Source organism: Eleutherodactylus coqui, chromosome 8 (genome assembly GCF_035609145.1).
Source record: "Eleutherodactylus coqui strain aEleCoq1 chromosome 8, aEleCoq1.hap1, whole genome shotgun sequence".
Classification (NCBI taxonomy): Eukaryota; Metazoa; Chordata; class Amphibia; order Anura; family Eleutherodactylidae; genus Eleutherodactylus; species Eleutherodactylus coqui.
Window position 1 is genome coordinate 139441215 of NC_089844.1, and position 11492 is coordinate 139452706.

The window sequence follows — 11492 nt, forward strand, 5'->3', positions numbered from 1 at the left end:
AGCAGGAAGGACAGTGAGGTGAAGGGACACAGCAGTAGGGACAGTTAAGTGACAGGACAGATTAGTAGGGGTGACAATGAGGTGGCAGGACACAGCAGGAGAGACAGTGAGGTGACAGGAGTCAGCAGGAGGGACAGTGAGGTCACAGAACACAGAAGGGGGACACTGAAGTGACAGGAAACACTACCAGGAGGGACAGTGAGGTGACAGGACATATTAGCAAGAAGGGCAGTGAGGTGACAGGACACAGAAGGAGGGACAGTGAGGTGACAGGACACAGAAGGAGGGATAGTAAGGTGACAGGACACAATAAAAGGGACAGTGAGGGGCAGGACACAGCACAAGGGACAGTAAGGTGACAGGACACAGCAGGAAGGACAGTGAGGTGACTGGGTACAGCAGGAGGGACAGTAAGGTGACACGACACAGCAGGAAGGACAGTGAGGGGCAGGACACAGCAGGGTGACAGTGGGGTGACAGGACACAGCAGGAGGGACAGTAAGGTGACAGGACACAGCAGGGGGACAGTGGGGTGACAGGACACAGCAGGAGGGACAGTAAGGTAACAGGACACAGCAGGAGGGACAGTCAGGTGACAGGACACAGCAGGAAGGACAGTAAGGTGACAGGACACAGCAGGAGGGACAGTAAGGTGACAGGACACAGCAGGAGGAACAGTGAGCAGCAGAACACAGCACTAGGGACAGTGAGGTGCAGGACACAGCAGGAGGGACAGTGAGGTGACAGGATAAAGCAGGGGGGACAGTGAGGTGACAGGATAAAGCAGGGGGGACAGTGAGGTGACAGGACACAGCTGGGGGGCAGTGAGGTGACAGGACACAGCAGGGGGGCACTGAGGTGACAGGACAGACACAGCTGGGGGGACAGTGAGGTGACAGGACACAGCAGGGGGGGGTAGTGAGGTGACAGGACACAGCAGGGGGGACAGTAAGGTGATGGGACACAGCAGGAAGGACAGTGAGGTGACGGGACACAGCAGGAGAGACAGTCTGCTGCACTCAGGGAGCCTCCTGCCCTCCTGTCATCTCCTCACTTTGGACTGGGCCAGCCTGACGGCTCCGACGGCCCCTTAGAGCTTCCAGAAGGTTCCAGTCTCACTGGTAATGCCTGGTCTGGTAGGAGGACATTGCTCATCCATTTTGTTGTAATTTTCTTCCATTGATAACTCGGCTTGGTAACAGCAAATATGGCCGCTGCCTTCTGTTGGACAGAGACTATTCAGGACGTAGAGTTTGTTCTCTTGTGACTGAAGTGGCAGGTTCCTGTGACTACAAATGAGATGCTACAGTTGTCAGTACTGTGCCAAGTGGTCCCAGAAGCAAGAATAAACTCCATAGTGTCCCCAGTGGAAATAATACCCGCATAGGGGCCTCAATAGTAATAATACCCCCATAGTGAGCCCAGTAGTGTCCCCAGTAGTAGTAATACCCCCATAGTGGCCCAAGTAGTTATAATGCCCCCCATAGTGACCCTAGTAGTAATAATACCCCCATAGTGACCCCAGTAGTAAAAGCACCCCCGTAGTGTCCCCAGTAGTAGTAATACCCCCATAGTGGCCCCAGTAGTAATAATGCCCCCATAGTGACCCTAATAGTAATAATACTCCCATAGTGACCCCAGTAGTAATAATGCCTCCATATCACCCCTCTCTGACATTCTCTCTGGATTTGGCCAGTGTTTTTCAGCATCAAGCAGCTCGCAATCAGGAATATTGGAGATTCAGAACCCCTTACCCAGCAAACTGTGAGTACGAGCCGGGGGTCTTATTGCTGATGGTAATGGGGGTCTGCTAATTATAATTATAGGTTCTCGCCATCCTGCCCCTTCTTATGTCTTTTACAGGATCGGCAGGACAACTAGCCGCGGTACACCATATTACGGTTGCATTCTCCCTACAAGCGTTACTCTGAGGACTTTACTTTTATATGGTAACTTCTATTTAGCACAGCTGGGGATTTGCTACAGATGCAGTCAGATCTGACGATTTAAAATTTAAAAAAAGCATACCTCACCTAGAAGTGCTGTCCAGAGCTCCGCTGCAGCTTCTTCCGGGTCCCTGATACTTGTTTTCTTCTTCCCTTCTGGCCAGGGATTGAAAATCCCTGCCTCTTGGAAGCACTGGCTGTGATTGGTTGATGTGTAGCCAATCACAGCCAGCGCTCGATGAATGGCTGTGATTGTTTCATCGAGTGCTGGCTGTGCTTAGCTAAGCATCAGCCAGTCACAGCCAGCACTTCAAGGAGGCAGGGATTTTTCAATCCCTGGCCAGAAGAGATGAAGGAGAATAGTGCCGGGGAGAAGTTGCAGCTGGGCTGACAGCACCAGAGAGGTGATGTATGGTTTTTGTTGTTTTTTTTTGCAGCCAGGGCTTAGATTAGGGCTTTGACAGTAGGAGTTCCTAATGTCAAAGTTGCATTGCACCGTCGAAAATCTCGTTTTCCTGCGATGCAACAGAGAGAAAGGCTCCATAAGGAAACATGGGGTACAAAACCTTGCATGTCGCGGGCATATCGCCGGACCTGCAAGGTTTTTGTGTCGGGTTGTTGCATTCTACAAAACATCGCATGTGTGAATTAACCCATAGGAAAACATGGGCTTCACATACATGTGATTTGTAGCATCATAGCAACGCTACAAAATCGTGTGACTTTGTCACCTATGTGAACCCAGCCTAAAGGTGTGTGAGTTGATCCCCAGCCCTGTTAGTAAATACGCAGATAAGAGGTGATGTGGGGTGCATGGGGGTTGAAGTGAGAAGGAGCGCAGGTTTCCTTCCAAAGGAGAGTATAGCAGTGTAGATGGAAAAGAGTTTAGGTTAGGTTGTATGGTAGGCCTCCCTAAATAATGTGTTTTTAAAGCTGTGGGCGTTGGGAATTACCCTGATTGTCTAAGTGCAGCTCAGGAAAAATCTTGGAAGCGGAAGTGGGAGGTCCAGACTAGAGAGGAATTTAGTCTAAGGTCATTAGCAGAGCGGAGAGCATGGGTAAGGTGGTAGACAGAGAAGAGGGAGGAGATATAGGTCTGTGGAGAGCCTTATGGATGAGGGAAATGGAAATGCACGGAGTATAACGTAAAAAAGTATTAATACGATGTATCAATGTTAGACTCTACTCAGACTTACATTAGGAGCCTCTGTCCAGAGTTTCCATTAGAACAGTCTACCAGTACAGTGGTATTTTTTCTGGTAAAATGACAAACACCGTGATGAAAACCTGATGGAACCCATTCTTGTCAATGGGATCTGTCTGGCTCCGTTGATGTCCCTCATATGACGGATCTGTCACACCGTTATTAAAGTTTTTCTGTTCCTATGATGCAAATGTGAACAGATTCTTAGGTGTAAGATATAAAGAGATATTGGTAAGTGGAGCTGTGCTTTATTTTGTCTCGATGTCCTCCATAATTGTAGGTTTACCACCTGGGCGAGGGTCAGGATTCCACGTCCTGGCTAAACAATAGCAAAGGAGACCTGGGCAAGATGTTCCTCTCTCACTTGGAGAATGTGGTTGGCTTCCTCCACACCGAGTTCCCCGAGAAGAAACTGCTGATGTGGGATGACATGCTGAGAAAGCTGAGCAGAGAGAGCATACAAGGTGAGTGGCCACCTGTCTACTGTTTACATTTAGCAAAAACGGTAGCCAATCAGAAGGTGGGGTGGGGCTATAACACAGTGTAGCCAATCAGATCCTGACAGTGATGAGAGTAGCAGCAGATGAGTATGCTGAGCATATGGGGCAATGACCTGTCCACTTTCTTTGGTATGTTAGTAAGACAGTAGCAGTGACGGAGGGGGACATACAAAAGGTTACAAGAAGCTACAGCAGCACAGAGTATCTTAGATCAGGAAGTGATCTGTGGTTGTGTTAGTGAGGACAGGACGGAATGTGATTTGTCAGCAAAGTGGAGACAAGTAGAAGGCCACAGACATGATTTAAAGTGACCCGCCCGTCCTGAAGAAACATAGATGGCTGCACCGCTAGTCTGACTACCTGAGGCACACTGTGCATTAATATGCATGGATAGTCAGCGCTTGCCATGCTGAATCTTCAGGTGAATTCCAGTCATCTAAGCCTCGCTTTACGGTGTATGTGATGGAAGATGAGACATGAGAGGCGCACGTCACTTGCATGGGATTCAGCCTGGTTTGTACTGACGTCAGAAGGAAAGTGGGTGGCAGCGAGAGGCTGAAGAGGAGGGATTTAACAAGTGACATCTTTACTTGGAGCTGTAATGGCGCCGCCTCTTGAGGCAGGGCATTTGACTTTACAGGCGCTCTGCAATAAAAGCAGGATTTTGACTTTTTTGCCGATTTGCTCTATTCTGCTTAAAACATCAATGTTATCCTGCTGCTATGCTGTTTTACACCGTGGGGCCAGGTAATATACCTATATTCTGCTGACAGGTTCCCTTAAAGGTAGTGGAAGGAGCAAGGTATAGTGATGCCAGATCTATGAGCAGGCCATGCATAAGATTTCTCCATTGGGGGTCAGTCAGGAGACCTTGTACATGTATTAGATTGTTGGCAGTGGTGATTTAAGGGCTTTTTAGCACAAGAGTTTTTTTCCGTGCGAGTATGGTCCGATTTTTAATTGTACGGAAATAGAACGCACTGATTTCATAATCAGACAGTCTGAGTTAAAAAAATGCAGCATGTCCTATCTTGGTCTGATTCTTGGGCAAGAATTGTCTATTCAAATCAACGAGTGCATTAAAAAAACAGAATGACATATGAGTGCGTTCTGATTTTTTTTCATGCACCATTGATTTTAATAGAACTTTTCAATTAGATCAGTTGAGCCACCTTCCATTTTTTAATGCACAGAAAACACAGATGACACTTGGATGACACTCTTGTGTGTAAAAAAGCAAAAACACATGAAAATCAAAAGGAAAATTGGTCAGTTTTTCCATGGATCGGAATTGCACTCGCCCATTTGAACCAGAAAAGTCCAACATGGAATCCACGTTTTAAATATGCATCCTAAAATAGGGATTTTTAACACGGTTTTCAATGTCGTATGTAGATTTTGATGCGAATTTTGAGCTTCCAATGAATTTAATGAGAAAATTTGGCACCAAACTAACATCAAGAAGTGATAAGTCCCTTTTTTTCCAAGTCTGCAGGAGGAAAAATCCATGTAGTTTAATCAGTGACATGGGATGTCCATTAGAATCAATATCTGGTATTGCAGCTCGGCCCCTCTTCACTGGGGCAATTTTTTAGAGTCAGGTTAAGTGCTCCCTCACTCGGGCATATTTGCTCGTGTGCAAAATGTACGTGAACAGTATGATGTCAATCCGGTGGAAAATCGCAGCATGCTCTATTTTTGTGCGCACCAAATGCCCCCATAGAAGTCTATGGGGGGAGGGGGTGCAAATGGGCACACAATACACAAGGAGATGCGCAATTCAGCTGGAAAAGGAACACATCCTAAATGTGTTTTCTGACTTCACATTGCCTTGGACTATCTATGAGTAAATTTACAACTGCAGTTTCAAAAGTCACAGGGAAGGGGGCAGCAGTTATTATACATCATGCAGTTGTCAGCTTCAGCTGCATATCTATATAAAGACGAAAGCCCTCACTGACTGACTCACTGACTGACTCGCCACTAATTCTTCAACTTCCCAATGTCGTAGAAACATGAAATTTGGCATGAGTATTGATTATGTCATAAATAGGAAAAGTTAATGGGTCCCAACTCGATTATTCAATTCTAAGCGCAAAAGAATTAGCGTCCAAATTTTATGTGCGTAATCTAATTCTCTCACTTCCTGATGTCATTTTATATAAAGGAAACGTTGCTTGGTTACCTCCACGTGGTGTTTCCTGGGTAACGCAAAAAACCATGCAAAATGGTGAACATATTTTTTTCCTTGGTATCTCTAAAGTAACCACGACTTCATAAGATTTTCCGTGTGAACACCAGATAAACACCAGTACCAAATTAACTCGGCGAAGCCGGGTATATCAGCTAGTTGTATAATAAGGGAGAGTGGCATCACATTGTCTTAAAGCTTCAGAACGGCTGCAGAGCTTCGGGCTACTTACAGTTGCTGTAAGAGACCCCATACTGTAAATGCATCCACATCTACGGCATGTACCTCCTCTGCCATTCTGGGGTACGTCAGTCAATGTAAATGCTGTCCTGGGGGGGGCGGAGCCTGGCCGGAGATGTAGATAGTCGCATCTCAGAGTAGCTCCTGCAAGATCCGACATTCCCATCCTGTTAACGGGACCCAGAGACGCCAAAAGGCAATCAAAAAGCAGCGGAGGCACAGTAGCAAGCTCCGGAGACAGAACAGACAGCAGCAGAGTTAATGATGCGAGGCAAGGAGCGGGGGAAGGCAGATGAAGCCGGCGGCAGGCAGAAACAACATGGCGCCGGAGGGAGGGAGCCGAGAACGCTCATACCGCGGCCCAGCACAAACAGTGCAGACACAGCACGTAAACTGGCAAGGTATACCAGGGAGGAGGGGGGCAGAAAACAGGACTCCATAAGCCCAAAACAACAGAGGGGAGAGCGGGAGAGCCCACAGAGAAGCACTCAAACGGAGGGAGCAGGAGGGGAGGAAGAAACTGCAGACACAGTACATGCAGAAAGTGAAAGTCAAAAGGAAAGAGCAGACAAAGCAAACACAACAAGGGACCCTGCTAAACACAGCAAGGACAAGGAAAAACAAAATAGTCTACATGCTGTACAAGATCATGCTGGAAATAAGCAGGAAGTCACAAGTCAGGCAGACAACCCCAACTACAAAAATAAAGGTGCAAACAGTGTCAATCCAGACGAACACTACACAGAAGACAGCATGAATAATGCAAGCAGCCCAGGCATATGCACGCACAGCGCAAATCACGCAGACACCTCAGAAAGCACTATACGAGACACCTCCCAAAGTGCAGAAGATGCCGCCAAAAAAGATCAAAGGCAGGAGGACGAAAGGTGCGCCAGGGAGCCTACGTTGAAAGAAATATTCAGCGAAATCACTAAAGGCAACGCATCACTGAACAACCTTAATATGCAGATGGGGGCGATGCAAAGTAATGTAAACCTGCTACGGCAAGATATGAGGAAAATATCAGAGCGTCTGACAGAAACTGAACAACGTATAAGCGACGTAGAAGACGCAATACAGCCGATGCAGCGAGACGTGGAAAAAAATCTGCATGACATACAATATCTACAGAACAAGGTAGACGACCTAGAAAATAGGTCAAGAAGGAACAACGTGCGGATTGTGGGCCTCCCAGAAAAGACGGAAGGAAGAAACCCTGCAGAATTTTTTGAAACATGGCTGCCCGAACTGTTCGGAAGAAACACTCTAACTGCAATGTTTGCAGTCGAAAGAGCCCACCGTGTACCGACACGACCCCTCCCCCTGGGGGCTCCAGCCAGACCGATACACATCAAAGTACTGCATTACAGAGACCGTGATACCATACTCCAAAAGGCCCGCGAAAAGGGTGAAATCCAATATAATGGCGTGAAAGTCTCCTTCTATCCAGATTTCTCCACGGAAATACAAAAGAAGCGAGCAACATTTGTAGAAATAAAAAGACGACTGCGAAACCTACAAGTGCCCTACGGGATGCTGTACCCGGCTAAACTGAGAGTGGCGGCGCTGGGCACGACACAATTCTTTGAAAACCCAAAAGATGCAGGTGCCTGGATAGATCAAAATGAAGAACAGATTCGGAGGGGAAGATCGCCGCGCAAGACACCATGAAGAGGCTGCACCTAAAGAAACGTTCATGCAAAGGGAACCGAAAATTTCTGAAAGGAGCTCCTGGGACGACAGGATGCATCGCGTAGGAGAATGGAGGACTGGTACCCCGATCCGATGAGACAACGGATCAGTGAGTTACATGTTGGGGGTGTCTGTTGTTTGGTCTCTCTCTCGCATATTAGGGGAATATTAGATAAGATACAGTTAAAAGGGATAAGGTTAAACGATAGAAAAATGATTCAGGGTGGGATAAGGGGAAGAAATGTCAACGTAAATGTACAAATGATAAATGTGTTGCAAATAACGAAAATATGTATAGTAAATGTGGATAAATGTCTGTACTGGGGGATGTGGGGGACCAAACCAAAATGTTACTGGAGAAGCCCTATGCGGAGAACAAACAGTAATACACATACACATATACGGGGCGACACGGGCGAGACACAAATACAGAGATGGGGACCCTCCCAGTGCGTCTCACTCATAAAAACAAAAAGGGGTGGAGGCGCCCAGAAAATAATAACCCTGCGGAAAACAAAAAACAAGGAAAATGGGTAGTAGGATAAGGGTCGTATCGTGGAACGTGAGAGGTATGAGTGACCAGACAAAACGATCAGCAGTACTGCAAGTCATCAAGGAACAAGGCCCGGCTATTATATGCTTGCAGGAAACACATTTATCAAAAGAAAATACGGACACGTTCAAAATAGGGGGGATGGGTCAGAGCTTCCACTCCACACATACGAGGTATTCCAGGGGGGTCAGCATAGTGATACACAGAAATATACCGTTTAAATGTCTCTCACGAAAAATTGACCCAGAAGGCCGCTTTATATGCCTACACTGCAGAATCTACAACTACACATGCATTATAGCTTCAGTATATATCCCGCCACCATATAATAACATGATAATGAGGCAAGTTATAGGATTCATAACAGATAAACCGGACATTCCAGTCCTTATCATAGGCGACTTTAATTCGGTCATTAACCCTGCACAGGACAGACTAAGGGCAGGAAACGCAAACGAAGAAAGGAACCTGACACCACTAGGTAAACTAATAAACGAGATATCATTGATAGACATATGGAGAACACGGCACCCCACAAACAAACAATACTCCTGCTACTCATCCACATACCAATGCTTATCTAGAATAGACCTAGCGGTAGGGAATATTCAGATATATAGAGATATAACCTCGATAGAATATCTACCAAGAGTTGTTTCTGACCACTCCATCCTACGTCTGGACATACAGCACAGTAACACTGTGAGTCATTCCCAAAAAAGATGGAATCTGAACTCGCACTGGCTAAACATATTAAACAAGGAAATAGTGAAAAAAACACTAGAGGAATACTTCATATTAAATAAGGATACCACAAGTATGACGATTTGCTGGGAGGCCATGAAGGCATATATGAGGGGGGTATACATACAGCAAATCACACAGGCAAAAAAAGGACATAGAGAAAGAGGGCAAAAAATACGAGACAAACTAAAAGAATCAGAAGAAAATTACATAAAAGAGAAAACTATAACAACACTCAACCTATGGAAACAGGCCCAAGAGGCCCTTAATAAATACGTCCTAGAAACGGCAGCCACTAAAAATGGGTTCAGGAAACAGACATATTATGAGGAGGGAGAAAAAACGGGACATATGCTGGCAGTTATAGCCCGAGCACAAACTAGCCCCACATACATCATTGAACTAAAAGACGCACAAGGCGAGATAGTCAGGGACGCAACATCCATAAGAGAGATTGCACGGGAATTTTACTCCTCTCTGTATTCCTCGAAACTGGAAAAAACGGTAGAACAAATCGAGGAATACTTGGCGGATATAAGAACACATAAATTGACGGAGGAACAGAGAGAGTTTCTAGATGCACCAATAGACTTGGAGGAGATGCAAGAGGCAGTAAAAGATATGCAAAATAACAAGGCCCCAGGGGAGGATGGTTTCCCAATAGAATTTTACAAACAACATGCAGACACTTTATTACCACAACTCCTGGAGACATGGGCGGGGGCGGAGAAGGAAGGGGAACTGCCACAAACAATGCGAAAAGCAAAAATAATAATTCTGTTAAAACCAGAAAAGGACCCCCTGTTGATGGACTCGTATAGGCCGATATCGCTGTTAAACGCGGATGTCAAAATTATAGCAAAAGTTTTAGCCAAGCGGCTATCACAAGTGGCATCCACCTTGGTGCATCCAGACCAGAGTGGGTTTATACCAGCAAGATCAACGGCAACGAACATCCGTAGAGTATTTCTAAACCTACAAATACCCGTAGATAATACCGGAGACAGAATCATATGCTCACTGGACGCGGCCAAGGCGTTTGATAGCGTTGAGTGGCAATACCTGTGGAAGGTACTAGAAAAAATGGGCTGTGGCCCAATATTTGTGAGACGAGTAAAACTCCTATATGCTAGAGCGGAGGCGGATGTGTCCATCAACGGGGGGTCATCAGAAACATTCCCACTACATAGAGGGACAAGGCAGGGATGCCCACTATCGCCACTCCTGTTTGCACTTGCAATAGAGCCCCTAGCATGCAAAATTCGGTCACACCAGGAAATAGTGGGATTCATAAGAGGAAACATGGAGGAGAAAATCGCTTTGTATGCAGACGACATGTTATTATTTTTAGGGGACAGGGAAAAATCTTTAGAAACCACGATGCAAACAATAAAAGAATTTGGAGCCTTCTCAGGACTCGCTATCAATTGGACCAAATCCGAAATACTATCAATAGACACCCCAGACATGCAGGTTGCCAACAGAGAATTAACCCTGAAATGCACCCCAACAATTAAATATCTGGGAGTTAAAATTACGAAAGAGGTCAGTGAGTACGGGAAAATAAACCTGGAACCACTTATGGAAAAATGGAAACAAAAACTTCACATATGGAAAAAACTACCCATGACAATCATAGGAAGAGTGAATCTTATAAAAATGATATGGATGCCCCAATTACTGTATCTAATACACAACTCCCCACACTGGATAACACAAAAATTTTTCCACAAGGCCAAGGGACTGTTTAGAGAACTCATATGGGGAGGGAAGACACCTAGGATAAAATTAGAACTGCTATACAATTCAAAAGAAAAGGGAGGATTAGCCTTGCCCAATCCGTTCTCGTACTTCATAGCCTCCCAGCTGCAACATCTCAGGGGATGGGAGACAGAAGAAACACACGACGCTAGTTTCAGAATCCTTAAAAATCTCTTTAACGGATCACATTTGTTTGAAACCCTGGAACGTGGAGCGTTTAAAAAAAACGGTCAAAGTGCCCCCACGCTATTATTGATACATAAAATATGGTGGAAGACCAGAAACATGCTTGATATAAAAAACTGCACACAACATACCCCCATATGGAATAACCCGCACCTGCCAGAAATCAACAAGCTAAAAGGATTCCAAGGGTGGAAAGACAGGGGAGTTAGGAGAATGGACCAGATACTGGAGGGGGGGGAACTAAAAACCTTCGAGCAGTTAAGGCAAAACCACGACATCCCCAATAGTGACTTTTACAAATATCTGCAACTTAGACACGCTATACAAGCGGAAAAAAACACGGCGGAAATAACAATGGTAATAAATATAGTAACGGACATAATAGGAAAAGCCACCACCACAGCGGGGAAAATATCTGTACTATATTCCCATATACAGGACACGGTCAATGCACACAACCCGTTATCAACAAGAG

The 11492-nt window shown here is 45.7% G+C and overlaps 1 long non-coding RNA gene across 1 annotated transcript; it reads left to right on the forward strand.

Annotated features, from left to right (window-relative positions):
* The first annotated feature begins 1642 nt into the window (after window positions 1-1642).
* Window positions 1643-3449, forward strand: LOC136577599 (uncharacterized). The gene is made up of 3 exons (XR_010786511.1): window positions 1643-1764; window positions 1864-1949; window positions 3431-3449. It is a non-coding gene; the product is annotated as an uncharacterized lncRNA (long non-coding RNA).
* Window positions 3450-11492: the final 8043 nt, after the last annotated feature.